At 35.5% G+C, this 18,871-nt stretch overlaps 1 long non-coding RNA gene across 1 annotated transcript; it reads right to left on the reverse strand.

The window, feature by feature from the left end:
* Window positions 1-2,746: 2,746 nt before the first annotated feature.
* Window positions 2,747-4,197, reverse strand: LOC107079845 (uncharacterized). The gene is made up of 3 exons (XR_001480755.2): window positions 4,105-4,197; window positions 3,400-3,476; window positions 2,747-2,899 (listed from the first exon to the last, which is right to left on the reverse strand). It is a non-coding gene; the product is annotated as an uncharacterized lncRNA (long non-coding RNA).
* Between the last annotated feature and the right edge of the window lie 14,674 nt (window positions 4,198-18,871).

Here is an 18,871-nt window from a genome sequence, read left to right on the forward strand (position 1 = left end):
TTGCTAAAAAAGAGCCAAGTCAGCCATGTTGCCAGTGCTTTAAGCAACATTCATTACAGAACATCTGTAAACGATTCATCTGCACTGTGCAGTTGTGCATACATTCGTATCGAGAACAATCAAGAATGTAATAACCACAAAAATTATGTTTTACTTTCAGCAGATGAAAGACCATTGGTGTTGAAACAATACCTTTATGGCTTTAGAAAGATAATGCCAACAGTAACAATTATCTATATTCCCTTATAATTAAATTTGGCTCAATTCAATCTGTTTTGATGCTGGATAGACATTCTGGTGGTGGTGCAGTTTGTTTGAAAGAGGAATTTCTGAGCATTGCCATTTGGCACTTTTTTAATCACCAGCTTGAGCTCTGTGTCATTTATGCCCCTGCCAATACTGGTAGAAAAATTAATCATTTTGTGCTCTCCATGGCCGCACTGTATGCTTCATTCTGACAGTCTCCAAAAATGTGAATCTGCTGATGCGGTATGCAGATAATAAAGTATTATCTATCGAGTGAAAGAAAGTAATTACATATTGTTTATTCAGTTGCAGTTTTTGCAGTTTGAGCAAATTTAACTGGCCTTAATCAACAATTCTTCACAGAATCACAAAACCCTGCAAGAACCTTCTTATGTTAGCATAGCCGTGTGACCTATTCTTTGAACTTGGGAATTTTTCAGCAGCTTAACCAGCATGAATCTGTCACTTAGCGAATGGCCAAGAATGCTTAAAAATATACAGCATGGGAAGAGAAAGTTGCAAAGCAGTTCCTCGGGGAGAATCAAGCATCAAGGAGGGGATTAAGATTGAACACAACAAATACAATGCTTATGCAAGTGGCAAAAAGAAGGTGGAAGCTTTCCATCGTTGAACAGGGATGAGTTGCATCAGTCAAAACTGGACAACATGACCCAACAGCTACTTTCCAAGGGTGATTGTTTTGTCACTCCATAGGATTCTATGTCTGAAGGACAAATTATGACATGTGTGCTCTCCTTCAGACATTCCAAATAAAAACTAAATAATATATACCTACAATTATTATTGGATATGAATAGAATAGTGACTAAGTGTGGAAACTCAAACCAAGGAGGCATTCTCAAGGCTACCTGAACTCTTTATATATGATTCATAAAGCGGTTTTGGAACTAGTGTAACAAAGTCCTTGACAACAAAAGGAAATCAGCCATTGGTGATGATTTTAACTGAATTTAACAAAAAGGAGTTCAGTATTTCCAATAATTCACTGAATTTATATTGAAATGACAGAAGAATACTGCAATGAACACAGAGAAAACAGCAGCTGCTGAGGAAAAGATAAAATAAGACAAATCTTTTTACAAAGGGATTTAAGAGTAGTCTATGCTACAAACACACTTCTGTACAGTTAGAAAATCAATTAGATCAGTTTGTACCTTGTATATTTCTGAAATATATTATTGGTTTTAATACAAACCAATTTGAATTAAGGAATGCATATACTTAACATGACAGAACTGATATGTCAGTTATGTAATACTTTTACATGATTAGATATTCTTTAATGTTTCAGCACTGAACAAGGTCAATGTCTGATATAAAAATTCTGCAACACAGCAATTGTATTTCTTATTTTGCAAAGTAACAAAACATTGTTAGAAAAAAAAGACAAGCTATTAGATTTGTAATTATTAAATCAAATGGCAAGTATCAGGCACATATAAATCCAGGATAAGAAACTTAATTTGAAAAATAGACAAAAGAGTTTGTCTTACTTTAATTAATTATAACCTCTGAGAGAGTCCTTTCTCTTGACAATAGGAAATTAATAACACGATTTGTCTTGGAATTTATTATGTTTTTCTTATTTCAAGTTCAGGATTTTCCATGTGCACATCATTATATTGTATTTAACAATAATCTAGGTCCTCAAAAGACACAATTCTTATTATTTCAGAAATAACGTTATCTAGTACATCTCTCATTTAGATTAGTGATTCTGCAATATAAGTGAGTTTTAAAAAAAACAAAAGCAAACATATTGATATACTGCATAGAGTTAATACCTGCGTCTTATACTTTGGGCTATTTTTTTGTTTTAACGTCAGAATTAAATTTTCAAATCTAGGGACATTGCACATTCATGGTTAAATAAAGATTAAAGTAATCAGATTATAATGACACATGTATGTCATGGATGTAGTGGTTCATTGAATAAGTTTTTTAAAGTTTTTTAAAAATGTTAATACTATAACAAAAATCTTACAATGTCACAGCATTCTGCATATCTTATGTCTTGAGTCCAGAATTTGGGGTTGTCTGATTATCCAAGTGCGACTTACAGCCTCTGGTTGAGTTAATACAAACATCCCAGTCTCTGTCAAGTCTTTCTCCCTTTGCAAGAACAGTTTTGCTGCTAATGGTTTCAGACCATGCTTCCGTGCAGCAATGGTGAATCTCTGGGCTGTCCTTAACCATCCATCTCCTTTCTCTGACACTGCCGGCTTAAGGGTACCACTCCTGCTGCGACATTTTGTTTTATAATGAATGTAATTGTAACAGCCTATTTCCAAATTACAGGCAGACATTTGGAAATTGTTGGATTTTGTTATCAGAGAAAACTGAAATAATAAACACTATCACATTTTTTATTCTCAATGTGTGATGTATTGATTGATGCATCTTAAAATTATATTATTTTTGGAGCTCCATGTCGTAACCAAGTAAAATATATATGAACCTTCACCGAATCCCGACTCAATCTGTGTAAATAGTTTTATTTGTGTTGTATTGTTCATGTATGTTATGTTGGTTTTACAGCCACGCTGTAGAACTTTGTTGATGACTGTCACTTTAAGAGACTTCGGTAGTTGGTGATGTCTTTACCCCAGCCTCTCAGGCCATCCCTTGTAAACTGTAAAGGTAAGCGATATTTTAGTTGCTCTGAAACAAAAATTGATTTATAACCATAGAATCTAATAAACATTCTGCAGTGCAGTTGTCTATGTTCATTTAAGTACTGTAAGCATTAAGTGACTCCGTTACGCTGGTACATTGCAAGGAAATACCATCTTTGTGAGTTTTATGCGAGACATGAGCTTCCTACTGGTCTTCCCATTTGTGATCTTTTTACTACAGGGGACTGACGACCTGTATTTAAGAAGTAGCTTTCTACATGTCTATAGCTCCATGTTTATTTTTGCTATTATACAGGTAGTTGTATTTCCTGATTGCATTTTGTGTGTTTTATGTAGAGTCATGGTGCAGATCCTTGAGTGGAAATTTGTTTTGGTTGTAAAATGTTATTTTTTCAAATGTTTTTATGTTCCTTGCTTCTAATAATATAGTTCAATAAGTATTGGAAAGAACTTTGTCAATATTAGGTCATTTCATCGGAATCCGCAGAGTCCATACCTTGAACTGTAGAGACAACTTCAATGAAGAACTGCCAGACCCAGATTGTCGTCCAGTTCTTCATTTTTCACCTCGGCCTAAGGGATGTCCGAATAAGAACACAACGCAGAAGATTAACTGCAGTTAACCGCACAGAGAAGACATCCATTACAATACCATGATATTTAGTTTGGTCTAAAAATAGCTATCTTGTTATTCTTAGATTTAAAATACATTTATAATAGTTTGACTGCAATCGAAACAATCACATGCAAGTCACTTATAAAGCCCTGATTAATAGGGATTAGAGAGTAATTAAGAAACTCTCTTTCTTAATTCGAGTAATTAAGTAAACTTAGTCTACTGTTAAGATGAAGAGCTTCAAAACAAGTGATCTAGCAAGTGTAGCAAAGCAGGAAACAGTTTTAGGCTTGATGTTATATCTATCCCTTAATCAAAGATCTACACTCTGGAATAGTAAATATTTAAAAAACTTCAGGATGATGTCAGTCTCATCTTTTAAAATTTTAGCAGCGTAGATGGAATGCAGCAATAATGATGGCACAGCCACAATTGCGCAGAAGTGTAATGGTGGTTATTGTGAGGAATTGTGTTCCCAAAGTCCACCCCCCCCCCAAAAAAAAAAAAAAAAACAAAAACAAAGTGAAAAATCCAAACTAACCAAATGAAAAATACACAAAACTTTAGTAAAATAACACAAACCACCTGCTCCTACCCCACACTGCAACCAACCTCCTCCTATCTTGAGGAACTCCTTTTCTAGGTTAAAACTCTTCCCCCTAAAATATTCTATTACAAAGCTAAAAAGAATTATACAAAATTATCATCAGAATTCTGATATACACCTTTCTCCAGTAAACACACAATTAAACATTTTATTATCAAAAATAAAATGTCTTCACTCCCTTTATGTAATTAAATATTTAAAAGAAAATACTACCCCCTTTTAATGGTATATTCTTAGAAATCGATCCACGCATGCGCCTCCCTGAAACAGGCACTACTAAGCCAGCCCCTGTTGCCATGCCAACGTTTGGGTCCTACAGGTTGGGGAAGAAACCATTTTGATGGTGATTAATCAAAACAAGGCATTTATTTGAGACGCGAGATAAAACACAAATTTAGTTCATTTCACTTATAAAACAAAGGAAAACGGTGTTTGGTTTGAGTTTTTGTTTAATTTTGACCATATGTGAACAGCTTTACTTTACTCTGTGTGTGCACCCACAGAGCAAGCAAAGCTATCCCCGGAATTCCAGAGTAGGAAAAGTTTTTTTACGTTTGGAACTAGATTTATCGCTTTTGTTTGGATAGTGGAATGTTTGCGTATGCGTATGTATATGTACATGTGGATACCTCACGAGTGCCAGGTTATCTGGAAACGGAGTCTCCAGTCAGACCGTAAAACCGTATAAGATATCACAATTTACACAAATATATGCATAATAAAACTATGTGCAGATAGCAAGAATAAACAACAAATGGAAGATAGTCAAAATGTAGTTGAAAAAGATTCATTGTACCATACAAGTTCTGTTTAGTACAACGGAGAGAGGCAGCAAGTGAAAAAAAACAGTATACTTGTATACACTATTGTATTAAGTATTGAATTAATCAGAGGAATGAAGTTAAAACTGTACAGTGCAAATATGTCATTTGAGCACCAAACTACAAAAAAGAAAAGTCCCCCTGCTCTTCTGGGTACTGTTCACGAGACTAAAATAACATGAACACTTTCGAGAATGAAAGATGTATTATTTACCATTAAAGTAGGTTAGTAGAACTCAATCTCTTTTTGACTGTAATACATAAAATTGTATAGAGGTTAGGGTTAAATAAAATAATTTCAACTCAACAAGGACACTATAACAAAAGGTTGCAAATTGAAGTAATGTGCAAGTGCATTCCAGTTAAATAAAAGGATATCAAATGATTTGCAAGCACAGTGAAAAAAGATATTAGATAAGCCAAGAGAGAAATGGAATGGAATATTGCAAAGATGCTAAAATAAATAATAAAACGTTCTTTCAATATTACAACAGCAAAAGAATCATTAAAGAATAAGTAACATATATCCAAGACAATAATAGGGAACTTCTAGACACTGAAAGAAATGGCTGATGTACTAAATGAGTATTTCAATAAAGTGTACACCGAGGAAGAATACTTACATGCCTCAGGCTGGGGAAGAACAAAGTTCTGTATTAAATAGTTCTACTATAGAAGAGATTGAGAATGTATTAATCCTTAGAGCATCAACACTCTAATAGCTCAAAACAGGGATAGAACCGTGGGACAGGAGAATTGCTAATGTAGTACCCATCCATAAGTGTGGTGAAAAACTAAACCAAGTAATTACTGACCAATAAGTCTGATTGCTATTAAACACAAGATTAAGGAAGCAATTATTAGTATAAATTATAACTTAGTCAAAGTTATAATTATTGAACTAATCAAGGGTTTAGAAATGTTAGATCTTACCTAACCAACATGCTAGAGTGTTACAAGCAACAGCAGTAAATGATACATACAGAGCATGTGATGAGGTATATTTAAAATCCCTCCAAAAAGGAAAACATTATTTTTTTATAAAGAAACTGGTTAATAAATAGAACAGTTAAAGCCTGAATACTCAAATTGAGATAATGTAATTAGTTAAGTATTAAATAGATCTATTTTAGGACCACTGCTCTTTCTAATTTGTGTCAGTGATCTAGACTGGTATAGTTACTAAACTACTGAAATTTGCAAATTAGGAGAATTGCAAAACTAGGAGGATTATTAAACACAGTAGCAGCAGATGGGTAAACACTGTGCACATGACATTTAATGTAGATATGCATGCAATGTAGATTTAATGCTTTGCATGCATGTAGCAATAACCGAAATCTATAAAAAGTACAAAATGGGAAACATGAGGCTACTAACATAAGAAAAAGACTTGGGTGTTTATGTTGAGATTCATTTATATCACCGAGACATGTGGAGAAGCAATTTAAAAGCAAAATAAAATGTGTGGCTATATATATAGTTAAAGTGTAGTATTTAAATCTGTATATATTATTTTATGTATATGTGTTTTCATCACATTTTAGAGAAGATTCTGCTACTCTGACATCAATCCAGAGAAGAGAAACCAGTTTATGTAGCTTAATGTCCTACAAAGACAGGCTGGAGGACCTCTTTAGTCTTGAACACAGACAATTCCAAGCTGACCCAATACAAGTATTCAGTTTCCTCCAAGGCATTAACAATTTAAACCCAGCAAACTGCTTCATAACAGTGAAACACAAAGCAGAGTACACAACTGTAAACTATGTAGAAGTCAATTTAAAACTGAGAACAGGAGCACTTCTGTACCCAAAGATATTTGGGAGTACAGATCAAGCTACCAGCCATGTGGTTGAAACAGATACCCTTGATTCTTTCAGGAAATAGCTGGATGAGATCCTTGGATCAATTAGCTGCAAACTATTATATGGGCTAGAAGAGCCTCCTCTTTTCTTAACTGTTCTTATGTTCTTATTTAGGAAGGGAATAAAATTGTAAATATCTGTTATTACCGTTATAATATAATAGTAGGAAATTAATTAAAATTTCAACATTTCCTAAATTAATATTGGATTTTCAAAGTAAGACCCCCCCCCCCACAAATATATATACAGTATATACTGTAACAGATCTATCCTATTTGTGGTGTTAGCAGGCTAAGCAGGGCAGATTTAACTTCCCATTCCCCAGCAACAGTTTCTTTTTCCCATGGGGGATTCCAAGGTGCTCCCAGACCAGCTTGGAGATACATTCCCTCCTGCTTGTCCTGGATTAACCTTGGTGACCTTGGCTGGGGTAACCTTGGTTAACCTGGGTGAACCTTAACTGGCTCCTTTCAAACCAGAGAAGCAGTGACTTTACTCCAAGGTCCTCCCAGTTTGCTGAGCTCTTGGCCCTGTCATGAACAGTAAACCTAGTAAACCCTAAGGAAAAACTATTTTCTGCTGCTTGTACCTGTGATCTCATTCCTTCAGTCACTACTGACTGTCACTACTGGCTTTCAGTTATACTGTAGGTAAGGAGGGGGACAACCATTTCACCACCATGGGTAAGAACTTTGGTTGAGGGTAGAGGGGACATTCAACAGCAGATTGGTTCAGAAAACATTTTAAATGAAGAACAGGAAATGATGGGGTATCTAACTGTCCTGTGCATTTAAAGCTGTCAACTTAGTCAACAAGAGAGGGGTTCACTCTTCAATCTCTCTGCTTGGTTGATGCTGCTCATCCTGTGCAAATGTCTAGAAGCCAAAGACATTTATAGGTAGAGAACAATATACAGTATATTTAAATCTATTCTTACTATTTGAAGCTGTATATTTTCAAAATATTCCACTGAACCTCATGTATCAGCTCTAGCTAACCAAGTACTTTTTTATAATGCAATCCAAGAGACTCAGGCTATAATGACACATTACAGCAGTGTGGGCCCCTGTTTAAAATGCAGAGAGCTTTTTTGGTCTACGGTGTGCATTAACCTGCAACTCCTACTGTAATCATGAGTGGATGTAAGCATTTATTTAATAGCACTGATTAATATTTCACTACCTCCAAGAGTACAAATCACAACTCAGTCATTCAAGTTGTTTTAAGAGCAGCTTAGGACAATGCCTTTACATCCCCCATTAATATTTGATTGAGAGTTTTATTCTGTTTATCCTGAAAGATATGCATAATTCAAAGCCTTTTTGCAAGGCTACAACAATAGGCAGTTAGACCATCAATGGTATCTGTAAAGAGAGGCTCTCAACATTTACAATTTCAGTGTTTTGGCATTCTAATACATGAGTTGCAAAACTATAAGTGGATGATACTTCTCTTCCCTGAATGGTTAAGTTACTACAAGTACTGTATTGTATCTAAGTCTCTAAAATCAGACTTAAAAACACATTTTATTTTAAATGGAAATGGTCTTCAGTGAATGTAAGTTACACTACATTCTTCTTTTGTCTTAAGTTGGTCACTGTGAGAACTAAACAAATACTAGTCATGCTTGTAATTAAATCCATTCTTGAGAAATTCTCATGCTAGTGGATATTGGAATTTTTATATTGTTCTATCAATGTACTGCATCAATGTCTATGTGATTACCTTGTGAATAGTGTTGATTATGTAGCAGTACATGAACATGAGCAAAACAAGTACAGTCAGAAAAGACAAATGTTTAATAGTGCAATATCTTCTTATTTTGGCATGGCTCCTAATTAACTAAATTTACATAACTGTAAATTTAGGCAGAAAGTTTATAATCTAATTCTACATTAAGTAAGCAGAACAGTAACAGCTAGTAAGATGCACACACATATAAAATAGACCTGGACATCCATCCCAACCTACAGTATCTAACATATTGGCCCTCTGAGATTAGTTTTACAGTTTTGAAACTCTTTACATGTTACAGGTTTTAAATTAATTTAAACCCCTGAAATCAAACCATGTTTTGTCAATATCCTCTATTGTCCAACAGTATTATTTTTAGGTATTTATGCACACAACTTTTATGTTGTATTAGCCATTCTATAGTGATTCAGAATTGATTCAAAGAAAAAAGCTTCAACATTGGTTGCCGCTTTGAAACAACTTCCAGCCTAAACATTGCTCTTGTGGAAAGATGATACTGTTAAAACTAAAAACAAAATGTTTAACTGGCAGTGATATACTTTAGAGTGTTAAACGGTTTAGACAATGATACTGCTACAGATGTAGTTTGGGTTTTTACAAAACAGCAACACAGCTGTCATAACAGCTGTCATCTATTAATCATGACAGAAACACATACACAAAAAAACATAATTGCTTTATTTAGAATTTCAAGGGAATATAAGTGGAGTGTAATGAAAACCTTTACAGCAATCACACATCAAGCATTTCTTAATTAAAAACACATCAATATAGGCTGGGTTGCCAACAGTTTCAAAAGACACTCATCAAGGGGAAATAAACATTGAAGGAAGATCTTGAGAGCTATGTCATCATCTAATTGAACATCTTAAAGGCATCATTTAAGTTAATTTCTATTCTGCCAATTGGTTATACATTCTAACTTTCTGTATACAGACATGGACTTGTTCCTCAAGCATGCCATGTGTTGACTGTGCAAAGGCAAGTGGATTTCTAGTTAGCAGGGATTTTAATGGACCCTGTACATCATGTGGCCTAAATTCTTTGAGGCCAGGTTCCCAATTTTGAAAGTTCTGGGAGATTCAAGATACTTAATTTAGAAAGACTTTAAGCTATTATTTTATTAAACAAATTACCAGGTTTTGCTTGTAATTTTAGTTCTTTTCTGACGTTAAGGTCTAGATACTGCTCAAAGGTTTCAAAGTAGGATGTCACAAGTTAAATAAATCAATAGATAAAAAGAGCAAACATAAAACATTATGAATAACCACATTGCTTGCTCAAAAGTAACAATTTAATTCCATTAACATTTCAGACCAAAATGTTTAAGACAAAAATTTTAATTTAATTTAACACATCCTCAGAAGTTTTAGTGGTCTTCCAATATGCTGTTTAAAGTACAATAATCATTTTCTTGAATTTTAGCGATACAGAATCATCGCAATATCTGAAGAGACTGAGGCTGACTTAGCATTTCCTACAGTGATGATTGTGGTGTACACAATGCCATGAAATGGAGTATTAATAATTATTGAAAGGATCGGACTGTACAGACTGAACAGCATTAAACTCATAGAAGCTTAGCACACTAACAATGTGCTGTGTGAAAATCTAGTAACCTGACAAACAAAAAGAAAAGAAAGGAAATACAAGTGTGTGGAACATTCAGAAAGAGAATGAATGCACCTGACTGTATTCTTGAAATATACTGATGGACAAAAGAAACGCAACATTTTCTGGAATGAGAATACTATAATTATAGCTTATGTACTTTCACAAAACGTTTTCAATTTGTTTTTTAACCCTCTGACCAGCAGTACAGCTTGTGCAATGAGGCATTGCGACCAATAACCAATTAGACGAAAGCTCGTTAGGCCCTCTGCTCACACCTCCTAGACGTCGGACCCAACTGGCATGGCCCAGACAGAGGCTGCGATGGACTGGTCCACAGTGGCATCAGGTCCTCTTCATTGATGAGTCACTCTTTAGCCTGTTCCACGCGGACAGGAGGGCCAGAGTGTGGAGGAGGAGGTGTTGCGTTTCTTTTTTCCATCAGTATATGATTATATAGCTATTTTTGTCCTGAAGGATCCCAAAGTACCTTACATCCATTTCTGGAGAGTAGTTCCCATCTGAGTAACGCACAATTGCCCCACTACATAGCAGATCATGTGGAAAACTAAGGCATTGCTTCACAATCGATTGACATTGTGGAAGATCATAGTAGAAATTAGCCAGAACATAATGGCCATGGGATTATTATTGACCAAGTGAAGAATTCACTGTTTTTTTGTGTGTTTTTCTGGTACGCAGGCAGACAGACAGCTATTAAAGAGGAAGCATCCAATCCAGCTCTTTCATTTGGTTGAAAGGTAAGTGCTGCTCTTATAACCTGATTACAATCTAGCTTCCACTTAGAGAGGAAAGGGTCTGTTCTTTTTGATGTGCCCCACTATGCTTAAGGTGCTTAAAGGTGTCTGTGTTAGTGAACTGAGTCTGTTCATTTTGGGGCGAGAGGCAGAGGAGCACACCAGTTTTGAGGGCACAGAGCAGTCAGGATGAGGTCAAAGAAAGGAATTTATTTTTTAAAGTGAAGGAACTGGGTCCCCTTTCCTCCCATGAGGTTTTCTATTTGGGAGTGAAGTGTGAAGTGGTTCAGGGGGGTAGAACTTAAAATTCAGCTTTATGACAAATTTGACTTGTCAGAGAAGAATGATGGAGGACTGAGAGACCTAGACAGCAGAAAGAAGCCAAACATTAGCCAGAAGAGGTCAGAGATCAGGTCAGAGAATATGGTAGATACAGGCATCACCCCCTTATTTACCTTAAGAAATACAATTTTAGCACAAACGGAGGTAAACAAGTGGTTGAGTCAAACAAGTCATAGAGAATTTGTACAATTTTGTTTACTGGGTAGTATATGTTGTGAGTGAAACCTGGGGGATAAAAGCCAAATAATTTACCTACAGAATAGCTGCAATGAATAAAGTTGTAGATTTTTTAATCCAAAGAGTTATCTTCTCCACTGCAGTAGGGGAACCCTTGCTCTTGTTCTTATTTCTGTCTGGAATAGGGTAGTAGTGGTGCTCCATATTCATGTCATTCTATTTGTCTACTTTTGTATGTAGACAAAAGATGTGATATACTCTATATTTTCTCTATATAGATGTGATATACTCTATTTTCACAACATTATCTTCTCATCGAATTTGATTTTTATCCATATTAATATTAATATTTTGTCCTGCAGTGTATGCAGGGTAAAATCTCCTACTAAATTTGCTAGCTGTTTACATATATTGCAAAAGAAATAGATATTGATGTCATTTGAAATATCTTGCTGTTTCAAATGGAGTCTCTTTTGAATCTACAAGATGTTTGTTGTGCTAAAAGTATTACTATTTTGCAGCCTTCTCTTCAGCCGAGAGCAAATTAAAGGAAATGTTCAGTAATTGTGAAGTAAAATTCAAATTTCTCTATTGGGGTTAATTAACATTAACATTACTTTATTAACCCTTTACAATTTCTTGCATTAGGAATTATCTTTTCGCATACCCCAGCTTGCTCTCCATGAGACACACAGACACACAGATAGGGAGAGAGCCTGGGGTCAGAGCGCAGGGTCTGCCATTGTACAGCACCCCTGGAGCAGTTGGGGTTAAGGGCCTTGCTCAGGAGCCCAACGGAGTAGGATTCCTCTGCCGGCTGCGGGATTTGAACCGGCAACCTTCCAGCCACAGGCGCAGATCCAAGAGATCCATTATCTCCCCTAATGCCCCCCAAGGGGCGTTAGGGGAGATAATGAGAATACTGACAGATTTGTAAAAAATCTAATGGAATAAAAGGTTTAATTTCAGTTTTAGCACCTCTGTGACTTTTCAACCAGACGTTTTTAATCTCATGTCTACAGCCCTATTGTAACTGTCCAAATGTTGGAATTCTTGCAGAATAATCACATGGACCTAGTTCACTGCTCTGACTTCTGCTAAGAAAAGTACAACTGGTTGAGATGGGATTCTCTATACTGGAAATTTGGGTGTCTGCTAACATCACTGGATTTTTACTTATCTTAAACAGGCTTACAGTACCTGTCCATGGGGTGGCATGTGAAGCCTGTGCACATAGAAAAACCACAATGGAAAGCAAAATACTTTTCAAGGAATTTTTTTTGTTATGTAGTCCCTCAAAAGTTAAAAAGTAAAACCTTCTAAAAACAACCCAGCACAAATTAACACAGTGAACCCGTTTATAAACCATTATTACTCACAATATACAACTATTATACAACTATTCTAACTTAAACCCTAAAACATGTGACTCTCATCCATTCACTAATTATATAATTAATCAATTACTTCACCACATATGATACTATTTACACACGAAAGAGGCTTAAATAACCTCTAAAGGCAGGTCAACTGAAACTACTATACTAATTAATGCTGGGTGCCACACTCATTTATATGATCATTTCTATTGCTTGGATTAGGAACTATGATTCTAGTGGGGCCTTGGAGTGTTGTTGCTGATGCGGTCAATGCTCTGTTGTCAGGGGTATCTGCTGCAGCCACCTAATTTTATGTTAAACATCCATAAGTAGAGACTTGGACTAGAGTACTATAAAGGGGGAGGAAGATTGGAGACTGGGACACAGACTGTTTGTGTTATTTTTTGCTATATTTGAAATCAAACAGAAAAGATTTGGTCACCCAAGTTGTCTGCACCTCAGTATAATGTTACACCTGAGAGATGGCTCCTGGTTCATCACAGTGAACCCTGTCACCATTCTGGGATATATGTTTGAAACTTATGAGACCGAGTAAAGTGACCACTGTTTGGCACATGAGCACCATTTACAACAACAACCTGGCGTTCCTTGGAAAATATTTAGCAGCCTGACTTGTTTAGTTTCTGTGACCTGATGTCATCAGGTTATGCTCCTGTTGCTGTTATAACTCTCCAGAAAATATATTGCTTAAGATTTGATATATTATAGTACCATGTTCTGTGCAAAGCATTTGGGGTCTGCTTCGGAGGTGCTTGCACAGATGATGGTTGATCAGTATCAGCTAATCCTGGAAGAGCCCCTGGAAACATCAAAATAGTTTTTTTGAAGTGCAAAGTGATAGTCCATTTTTGTGGAGTAGTCTAACATTATGCAAAGGAACAATTCAAGTTTTATTCCATGCTGAAAAGAAAAGAGACACAGTTTTTGGCTGTGGAGCCCTCTTCAGGTGTATGTCTACCATTATATTGTGAATAAAATTGGTATAATTTAAGAAATAACAATTTTAATAGTTGTATTACAAAAAACATTATAAGTATTCATTTTTTAGGACAATATAATATACACTAATTGTACATTATATGAATGATAAATAAAACAATTGTTTTTACCTTGTTCTTGGACATAGTTAATGTATAAGTAATTATGTGCACAATTTCTTATTAAAATACAAGTAGTAATTTCTGTGTCATTCTCCACCCCATATACAGTGTTGTGAAAAAGTGTTTGCCCCTTTTCTGATTTCTTATTTTTTTGGATGTTTGTTACACTGAAATGTTTCAGATCATCAAATAAATTGAAATATTAGACAAAGATAACACAAGTAAACACAAAATGCAGTTTTTAAATGAAGGTTTTTATTAAATGAAGGGAGAAAAAAAATCCAAACCTACATGGCCCTGGGTGAAAAAGTGATTGCCCCCCCTGTTAAAACATAAATCAACTGTGGTTTATCACATCTCTGGAAAGCTGAGTTCAATTTCTCTAGCCACACCCAGGCCTGATTACTGCCACACCTGTTCTCAATCAAGAAATCACTTAAATAGGACCTGCCTGACAAAGTGAAGTAGACCAAAAGATCCTCAAGAGCTAGACATCATGCTGCGATCCAAAGAAATTCAGGAACAAATGAGAAACAGAGTAATTGAGATTTATCAGTCTGGAAAAGGTTATAAAGCCATTTCTAAAGCCTTGGGACTCCAGCGAACCACGGTGAGAGCCATTATCCACAAATGGTGAAAACATGGAACAGTGGTGAACCTTCCCAGGAGTGGCCGGCCGACCAAAATTACACCAAGCGCACAGTGACGACTCATCCAAGAGGTCAGAAAAAACCCCACAACAACATCCAAAGAACTGCAGGCTTCACTTGCCTCAGTTAAGGTCAGTGTTCATGTCTCCACCATAAGAAAGAGACTGGGCAAAAATGGCCTGCATGGCAGAGTTCAAAGACGAAAACCACTGCTGATCAAAAAGAACATAAAGGCTCATCTCAGTGTTGCCAGAAAACATCTTGATGATCCCCGAGACTTTTGGGAAAATACTCTGTGGACTGACGAGACAAAAGTTGAACTTTTTGGAAGGTGTGTGTCCGATTACATCTGACGTAAAAGTAACACAGCATTTCAGAAAAGAAACATCATACCAACAGTAAAATATGGTGGTGGTAGTGTGATGGTCTGGGGCTGTTTTGCTGCTTCAGGACCTGGAAGACTTGTGGTAAATGGAACCATGAATTCTGCTGTCTACCAAAAGATCCTGAAGGAGAATGTCCGGCCATCTGTTCATGACCTCAAGCTGAAGCGCACTTGGGTTCTGCAGCAGGACAATGATCCAAAACACACCAGCAAGTCCACCTCTGAATGGCTTAAGAAAAACAAAATGAAGGCTTTGGAGTTGCTAAGTCCTGACCTGAATCCGATTGAGATGTTGTGCCATGACGTTAAAAAAGCGGTTAAGGCTCAAAAACCCTCCAATGTGGCTGAATTACAACAATTCTGCAAAGATGAGTGGGCCAAAATTCCTCCACAGCGCTGTAAAAGACTCATTGCCAGTTATCGCAAATGCTTGATTGCAGTTGTTGCTGCTAAGGGTGGCCCAACCAGTTATTAGGTTTAGGGGGCAATCACTTTTTCACACAGGGCCATGTAGGTTTGGATTTTTTTCCCCTTAATAATAAAAACCTTCATTTAAAAACTGCATTTTGTGTTTACTTGTGTTATCTTTGTCTAATATTTCAATTTGTTTGATGATCTGAAACTTTTCAGTGTGACAAACATGAAAAAAAAAAGAAATCAGGAAGGGGGCAAACACTTTTTCACACCACTGTATTATCAAAGGAAGTGAATGGGGAATGGAAAATGATTAAAATTAATCTTTAATCTTTACTGCTGCAAATTGAGTGTGCATAGAGAATAACTTAGGCTTGCAAGAATGCCCTGTCAATTTATTGATTTATTTTGATGGCAGACGACATTACTGTCTTCCATCTTGTTGTTTGTAAGTTCCAGTAATCTTTTTTGTACATGTAATTATCACATTTAATGTGCACACATTTTCATCCTAGTATTTTGGAATCCAAAAATATATTAATTTGTAAATATTTTAATTATTATTTAATCCTTTTTATACAGAATGGATCAAATAATTGAGCAATCTAGCTGTAAGGATTTCCTAGCAAATGGAAATAATCCTACTGCAAATATGTAAAGAGAATATGTGGGTCCTAATGTCCCAGTATAGTGATGGGGACACTATACTGTAAACAGGCTCCGTCCTTCGGATGAGATGTAAAACCAAGGTCCTGACTCTATGTGGTCATTAAAAATCCAAGGGTGTTTTCTCGAAAAGAGTAAGGGTGTAACCCTGTTTCCTGGCCAGATTTCCTATTGGCCCTTACCAATCATGGCCTCCTAATAATCCTCATTAATGAAGCCAATTCATAACTCTGTTCTCCTCCCCACTAATAGCTGATGTGTGGTGAGCATTCTGGCGCACTATGGCTGCTGCACATTGATGGAGGGGAGTCCCCATTACCTGTAAAGCGCTTTGAGTGGAGTTTCCAGAAAAGCGCTATATAAGTGTAAGTTATTATTGTTATTAAAATAAACACCACCAAAAACAATTAGCTAACAAATTATTAAAAAAATCAAACTCCATTGAATGTTTTGTCCTTTTTCTTTTGAGCTTCTTCATCCTCCAAAAATCTGTGTATGAGCATACTGGTTTAATCAGTATGCTTAGTTGCACACTTTTTTAGTTCAGCTGTCTGTTTAAATTCTGTAGTGTTTAGTTCATTCTGATTATAGAATTATGCAGTGGAAATTCTTTGAACTGATAAAGTGATTTGCTTTTGAAGTGGCTGAGTGAACTACTCTGAATGCACTCAATCTCTTCTAACTTTTGTGCTTTTGAAATATCTGATACTTGCAGACTAGAATTTTGAAGAGGGTTTACAAGGCCCAAAATGAAATTCACATGTCAATTGCTTGCTTTCAGGTAAAGCAAAATAATTCAGTGCTCTTAACCAGTAATGGACCAGCACAGGTTATCAAAACAGTTATCATTACAAATTATTTCAACAGCATGATTTGCATGCCTTGTATAATGGATTAGATGAACATGAAGTGCAGAAATGAAGTGCTGGTACAGATGAGAGCTCTCTAAAATATTTGGATTATCTGTGTATTATAGTAAAGCAAAATATTCTGCATAAGGAAAGACAGTTTTTCCAAGAAACGATAATTTATAATGTACTGCATACATGTACAATTAAAACATACCAACATACATATTCCCATGAGAGATGCACATAATTCAGTGGATTAGATTAAAGGCACTATTATGGTTATTTTTTTAGTAGTAGATAGGAGTTTTCAATTGGGTGATTTGGAGAGAAAATAATAGGATAGCTACCAAGTGAATCACTATTATTGCCATGCTCTGCTGCTGACTGAGTCACTTTTGTGCCAAGAATAGTCTTATTTTCTAAACAACAATGAAAACAAACCACAGCATAAAACATTCACAAGAAATGTATAGAAATGTATAAAACATGTACATAATATAATGAATAGATACATTTACTGTAGTTCACCACAGTAATAGATTTTATTGAAGAAAAATTCAAAGAATATATCCAAACAATTTATGCAGTATACAGTAGGTATGTTTTCTCTTGTATTGTACAGAATCCATCAAGGTTTTAAAATTTCAGTTACATTTTAAAAGATAAAACACTTTCACATAAACAGCAATCATGACATGCATTCTTTACCTCCACAGCTCCAGTCCACCTTCTTGTTCATTCTAAGAAACTGTACTGTCCGACTGTTCAAATATAAAAAAAACAGCTCTAGCCTAGTCAATACATGTGTGTACAGTACATTAATATTTCTGTTTTCAGACCTAAGTATAGAATTTTCCAATCTCAGGAATAAAATATATGTACAGTGTGACATAATGAAAGGAGGTATATGTGTATTGGCATAAATCTCATTGACACAGAGCCACAATGTTTTCCCTAAGGCATTATTTTGTGTATGCCTTTGAAATCAGGAAATGAATAAAAGAAATCTGACCATCAATTCAAAGTTGTAGGTGGTAATTGCTCAAACATGGCTGCTGACTCAGCAGAATCCAGTCCATAACATAAATAATGGATATGACTGGACCTGAAGTCACATTGGAAAAAAACAAAATAACAGTCCTGATGTCAGATTGTCATAGTCCTCTCCAGATTACTGGCTCACAACCTGATTGGTCAACAAGGCCCAAAACAGAGCATCCTTGGAAAAACTTTGTATTATTGTTATTATTTTTGGACATGTCCCTAATTTTACCATATAAATCAGTTTTGGCAAAGTTTAGAGCCTGCTTCTGTATCATTGTCAGTTCGTGCAGGTTGAAAAAATGGCTAACTCACCTGTGGTACTTTACTAGTAGAATGTTTAATAAATAAATGCTCATGCAGGACGTTACTGCAGATCTCAAAAAGGTCTTACAGAGTTCAACCAGTACTTTCATTTTTCTCTTGATTGTGAAAGTGTCCAAACAGTAATTTGAGGATCTACCTCACTGGGGGTATCTGTAATGGGAAAATGCAAATACTGTAATATGTAATATTAATATGTAATATGTAATATGTCTAAAAGAAAACGTCCTATAATCTCTTTCATTTGCTTTGACTTTTATTATACTTTGAATATGTACAATGTTGATCCTGGAAAGAATAGTTAAAGCCTGAAAAAAAAACTTTCTATAATTGTGTACTGCATTAAATGCATATTTTATTATGACTACAAAAACTGATTATTTTCTGAAGTTTAAAGGATTACCATAAAAATAAATTTAATGTTTTGGAAGGACATATTTTGGATGGTAAAATAATGATCAAATTCAACCAGAATGGAAAGATTTTTTTCACATATTTTTTTTGTATTCAGTAGCATAATTGTTCTTTCTGTTGTGTGTTTAGGTACTGTACATGATTTGAATATTGGCACTCATAGTCATG

This window comes from Lepisosteus oculatus, chromosome 3 (genome assembly GCF_040954835.1).
Source record: "Lepisosteus oculatus isolate fLepOcu1 chromosome 3, fLepOcu1.hap2, whole genome shotgun sequence".
In the NCBI taxonomy this organism is placed as follows: Eukaryota; Metazoa; Chordata; class Actinopteri; order Semionotiformes; family Lepisosteidae; genus Lepisosteus; species Lepisosteus oculatus.